Genomic DNA, 6,469 nt, shown 5'->3' with positions numbered 1-6,469 from the left:
GTTCAAACCCACAAGCAACTCCTCTCCTCAGAAACCCTTTATTTGTATGTATAATATGTTGTCACTGTTGTTGAGTGACATTAAATCAGTTGCAATCCATAGTGACCCTGTGTAGGGTTTCTGAGGAGCAGCTGGTGAGTTTGAGCTGGTGACCTTGCAGGTCAAACCAACTTCATGGTTGATTGCTTATCCTACAGCTCCACACCAGGACTGTGTATATGTGTGTGTGTGTTTTAAAACAAAGCACATCCATGAGAACTTGTAAGCCAGCCACTTCAAACCTTTATAGCCCCCATTTTTGATAACCAATGTCTAAATTCCCTATTAACCCAGTACACTGAGGAGACAAGCATGTTCCTTTATATGAAGAATTTTCCATTCTGATTAGAATTTTGAGCAACTGTATCCATAAGCAAAAGTCCAGCTCATCAATTGTAGTAAAGAACACTTGCTCAGAGTATCAACCATCTTTATGTTCATCTGGTTAGATTCTGGTCAGCTCAGTCTTAGACATCCAAGCCAGGCCAAATACGTACCAGCTGCAAGTTTGGAAGTTCCCACACATCTCCCTGCACTTCACATCAGCTGTCCCCTTCACTCTCAGCCCTAGCTCCCATGGACTAGGTTTGTGCCTTTGGGGCTCAGGAGTTCACACAAATCCCAATTCTCTTTAACTTTCCATCTTAGAAGGAGGTTTTCTCTGATGGACCAATTTTCCATTCCTTGATGCCCTCCAAAACTCAAAATGCCAAACTGTCCCCTTTCATTCTCTGCTTTCTTTCAATCATTAATCTATTCTCTCAGCAGTTCTGGATTGGTCTGACAGTCCAGGATGGAGCTCAGGAGTCCATGTAAGGCCCCATACTCTACAAAGCCTTAAACCAAGAAGTCTATTTTTCCTGAGCAAATTCTAACTTCCCTTTCAGAAAATCCAATCAAGTACAGGCTGAAGGTAGGTTTACAAGCTCTACATAATCATCACACACAATATTCAATTATATCACATACGTATGACTATTTTACAATATTAGGCAGGAGAAACCAATATTATAAGGCGGCCAAACACATAAACCTTATAAAACACTCCTTCTTCTCCCTTGGGCTTTTGGCAGGATGAATTCCATCTTTTCTTCTCCCTTGGGCTTCTGGCAGGATGAATTCCAGTAGGCCAGGGCCACAGACCAGCTATCTTTTCTATCCAGCATGACATCAGCTCCAAGAAATTCCGGAAGCTGCTCTACCTTTCATTTGCTGATGGGACACAACTCAAAATGAGGAGAAAAACTGTAAACTTCCATTAATAATTGGAACATGGAATGTAAGAAGTATGAATAAAGGGAAATTGGAAGTTGTCAAAATAAAATGAAATGCATAAACATCGATATCTTAGTGAGCTGAAATGGACTAGTATTGGTCATTTTGAACCTGACAATCACATGATTTACTGTGCCAAGAATGGAAAATTGAAGAGGAATGGCACTTCATTTATCAGCAAAACAAATGTCTTAAGATCTATCTTGAAGTACAAACCTGTCTGTGATAGAATAATATCCATACATCCACAAGGAAGACAAATTAATACAACTTGTATTCAAATTTATACACTACTAAGCCAGTGATGATGAAACAGAAGAATCCTACCAAATTCTTCAATGTGAAATTGATCAACATGCAATAAAAATGTATTAATAATTACTGGCAATTGGAATACAAAGGTTGGAAGCAAGAGGTAGGATCCACAGTTGGAAAATATGGCCTTGGTGATAGAAACTGGAGATCACATGATTTAGGATTTTGCAATACCAATGACTTCTTCATTGCAAATACCTTCTATAAATAACATAAAAGACAACTATACTCATGGACCTCACCAGATGGAATACACAGAAACCATATTGACTGTATTGTGAAAAGAGATGGTGGGAAATCTCCGTATCAGCCAAACCCAGGCCAGGGGCAGACTGTGGGACACACCATCAATTGCTCATATGCAAGTTCAGACTAAAGCTGAAGAGAATTAAAACAAGTTCAGGAGAGCCAAAATATGACCTTGAGCATATCCCACATGAATTTAGAAATCATCACAAGAACAGCTTCGATGATTTAGACACTAATGACCTAAGACCAGAAGAGTTGTGGGATGACATCAAGAACATCATACAGGAAGAAAGCAAAAGGTCCTTAAGAAGACAAGAAAGAAGAAAAAGACCAACGTGAATGTCAGAAGACACTCTGAAACTTGCTCTCCAGCGTAGAGATGCTAAAGCAAATAGAAGAAATGAGGAGGCAAAAGAGCTGAATAGAACATTTCAAAGGGCAGCTCAAGAAGACAAAGTCAAATATTATAATGAAATGTGCAAAGATTTGGAATTAGAAAACTAAAACGGAAGAACATGCAAAGCATTTCTCAAGCTGAAGGAATGGAAGAAAAAATTCAAGCCTCAACTTGCGTTGTTAAATGATTCTATGGGCAAAACCTGGTGTGGTGCTGCCGGTTAATGTACTGGACTGCAAAGTTGATCTGAACCTCAGGGTTGGTGGTTCAAGCTCACCAGCCACTCCTTGGAACCCTATACAGGGTCGCTGTGAGTCAGAACCAACTCGACTGCACTTAACAACAACAACAATGGGCAAAATATTGAATGATGCAGAGGGCATCAAAAGAAGATGGAAGAAATACACAGTGTTATTGTAACAAAAAGAAATGCTCTATGTTCAACCATTTCAAGAGGAAGCATATGATCAAGAGTCAATGATACTGAGGGAAGAAGTCCAGGTGCACTGAAGGCATTGACAAAGAACAAGGCTTCAGGAATTGATGGAATATAAATTGAAACCTTTCAACAAATTGATGCAGCACTGGAGGCACTCACTCATCTATGCCAAGAAATTTGTAAGACAGTTACCTGACCAACTAATTAGAAGTGATTCATATTTGTGCCCATTCCAAAAAGAGATGATCAAGGGAATGTGGAAATCATTGGGCAGTATCATTAATATCGCAAGCAAGTAAATGTGCTAGATTGCAAGGTTGGTTTGAACCTCAAGGTAGGCAGTTCAAATTCAACAGCCACTCCTCAAAAACCCTATATAGAGTCACTATTAATCGGAACCGACTCCACAGCACTTAACAACAAATATATATATATATGTATGTATATCCTCGGAAACCCTGTACAGGGTCGCTATGAGTCGGTTCCGACTCCACGGCACATAACAACAACAACAAAATATATATAAAGAGAGTCCTGATATGGCTCTGTGGGTTAATGTGCTAGACTATAAAGTTGATTTGAACTGCAAGATTGGCAATTCAAGCTCACCAATCACTCCTCTGAAACCTTATACAGGGTCACTTGGTAGGAACTAACTTGACGGCACTTAACAAGAGAAGTTTATTATCAAGGAAATGGATTACAGTTGTAGCATCCCAGGTCCCCAGTGGAAAAGCAAGGAGCAGTCCCTTTCATGTGCCCTTTCTATTGGGAGCAGGCCATACCCCCAAGAAAGCATCCCATCGATTGACCGGTTACTCATAGCCACTCATCATAGAGTAAACTATGCCAGTATTGGGTTTCATCACCACGGCAATAAGCACATCTCAACTGCTAAACCTTTGGAAATCCTGACTTAGTCAAGTTGACACAGAACCCTAAACATTACAGGTATAGCAAAGAGAAATAACACTTTGACAAAAAATTATTTTTTTATGGCATGTATACAATTTCACCTTCAAAACCTTTTTGTGAAATTCAGTCTCTTGAATAAAATGAATAAGTTTATCACTCAGATCCTGGTGCCTGTGTTTTCTCACCTTCCAGCATAAACATTCTAGGCCATCTCATCTCAATGTGGGAAATTTAATTTAAACTAAGAGTAATTGCTTTTCATAAACTGCTCACAGACTTCAGGCAGAATCTAAGCTTCTGATCTCAGATGTAACTCGGAGCCTGGAGCAGAAGGAATGAGAGTATATGTGAGAATGTGAACATATTTATAGACATGGGATAATAGAAAAGAATTGGCTTGTTAGCTGTGGTCGAGCTAACCCCGACTCAGGTGGAATAAAATGCTGTCTGGTCCTGTACCATCCCATGTCATTCCTAAGGATTTCATTAGCTGGTTTTCAGAAGGTCACCAGGCCTTTCTTCCTATTTATCTTAGTCTGGAAGCTCTGCCAAAAGCTGTTCAGCAGCAACATGCAAGCACCAACCTACAGACAGGTGGTAGGTATGCATGAGATACATTAGCTGCGAATCAAACCTAGATATTCTGCATGCAAGATAAGAATTCTATCACTCAATTACCAATGTCTCAATAAAAAGGATTATGATACACATTAACTTGGCTGTCATTTTGTTTTTGTTTTCAAATCACAGATATTGTACCTTTCTGAGAATAAATAAAGTGCTAAGTGAAGTATTTTCCCTGCATGCAAGGATAGAGTGCCACTATGTTCTGGAACATTTTATAGTAGAAAACAAACCAGATAAATAAAGATAATTTAAGTTTCTCTCCCTTTACTCCCTTTTGTTCTCTGTCCTTACTACCGCCTCATTAGGGCCTCTGGCGCTCTGATTTTACAGTGCCACCATTTGACATTGAATTCACCTCTCCTTTTTAACAAGGACTGCCACTTTATCTTTTCCTTTTTCTGACTCTGCAAAGATGAAATCTCTTTCTCAACGGAAACACAGAGCATACCCAGGAATTGCCTTAATTGGCAAAGAAAAAGAAGAAAATTATTGAAAGAGACAGATAACTGACCTCAGCTCAAACCCAACTATAAATCTGGCATAACTATCATCTTCTTTCAAAGCCAGAACCGAACCAAAATTGCTACCTTTTGAAGGCTTTATGAAACTTAATCATGCACTGCAGTGAGGTATGTGAATGGCAATATTTCCAAGAAGAATCGATTAACCCAACCTGCACTGTCAGGGGCTTGAACCTGAAACAATGTCAGATATAAGTGAAGCTAAAATTCAAGCAGAAAACGTTCAGGTTCTGATCTATGTAGAGCTAAAGCAGCAGCTGCTAGTACTTTTGTCGCGTAGACTTAGAAGTCTCTAAATATAGACAGATTTGAGAATTTGATTTTACCTTTCAGACAAATAGGTACTTGTTTATGCCACAAGCTAAAGTTAAACAACAAATTTTCTAATATCCCTCTCTTCTCTCTCTCTTTCTTGCCTTCAGGTTTCTCCCCCTCCTCCCTCTTCTCTCTTCTTTACCTTTGGTGGGGGTGGGGGAGGGGAGCCTTCAAGACTCAGCCTTCTTACAATATCTCCCTTGAGGGATCCAATTCATTTCATGAATCCAACTCTATTTTCTCTTTGATTCTCAATTTCTATCTCTAGTTCTCTCCTCTCAAATACATTCCAAATCTATAGGATACATTCACATGAATGTTGAATTATCTTATCACCACAAAATCCTTCCATGCATCCTTTCTCGCCCTGTACCATTCCCCATTAAGAGGCAGAGCCCAATCCTTTGCCCCCATGAATCTGGACTAGCCTGTGACTGCTTTAACCTACAGAATATAGTAGAGGGGATGCTGTAAGACTGCCAAGATATTCTCAAGAAACCTTGAAACTTCCACTTGAGGAAACCTGCCTTTAGGGAATTCAGTTATCAAGAAACAAATCTACCTACTCTGAGACCACCACGATGTAAGGAAGCCCAAGCTAGTCACAAAGTAGAGCCATATGGAGAGGAAGATGCCCATTCAGTACCTTCCCCACCACAACCGAGGACAAGAATATATGAGTAAAGAATCCCTAAAATAATTCCAGTCGAGCTACCATCTGGATGAAATCGTATGGGACTCCCAAGTGTGAACTATCACTCGAACTTGTCAAGATACTAGAAAGGTGAGATCTAATAATTAGTGGTTGTTTTAAGCCATTAAGTTTTAGGGTGGTTTCTTATGCAGTAAGATAACTAAGAGCCCTCATGGTAGATTGGTTATGTCCTCGAATACAAACCAAAGGGTAGAGTGTAGTCATGTTAGATTGTGTAGTCTAAGAAGGGGAGGTTACCGAAGGTTAAATGACAAGAAGGAGTTAAACTGAGCTAAGACCAGGGGCAATAGTTAGTGCAAAGGCTCAAAAGCAGAGGTGATCAAAGTGTGGTGGGTAAGAGCGAGAGTAGTATGAAATGAAATCTGAGATGGCTGGTGATGGAAAGAAGGGTATGGAATTTGAATTTCTTTGTAAGTGCAAAGAAACATATTGGACAATATTGACTGCTCACTGACAGAAAGGTGTGGCAATCTGCTTCCATAAAAATTTACCACAGTCAAAACAATATGGGACAGTTCTACGCAGTCCTATAGTAGCTCTATGAGTCAGCTAGAAGAGATCTGTAACTTTTATTCAATCACTGATATTCATTCAGTTAACACATACTCACTGACCACTTATTATACACAAGGTAATTTGCAAGACACTAAGAATAAGCAAAA

The sequence above is a fragment of the Chrysochloris asiatica genome, unplaced genomic scaffold, assembly GCF_000296735.1.
Source record: "Chrysochloris asiatica unplaced genomic scaffold, ChrAsi1.0 scaffold00376, whole genome shotgun sequence".
Classification (NCBI taxonomy): domain Eukaryota; kingdom Metazoa; phylum Chordata; class Mammalia; order Afrosoricida; family Chrysochloridae; genus Chrysochloris; species Chrysochloris asiatica.
Note: the sequence above shows the minus strand (reverse complement) of the source record.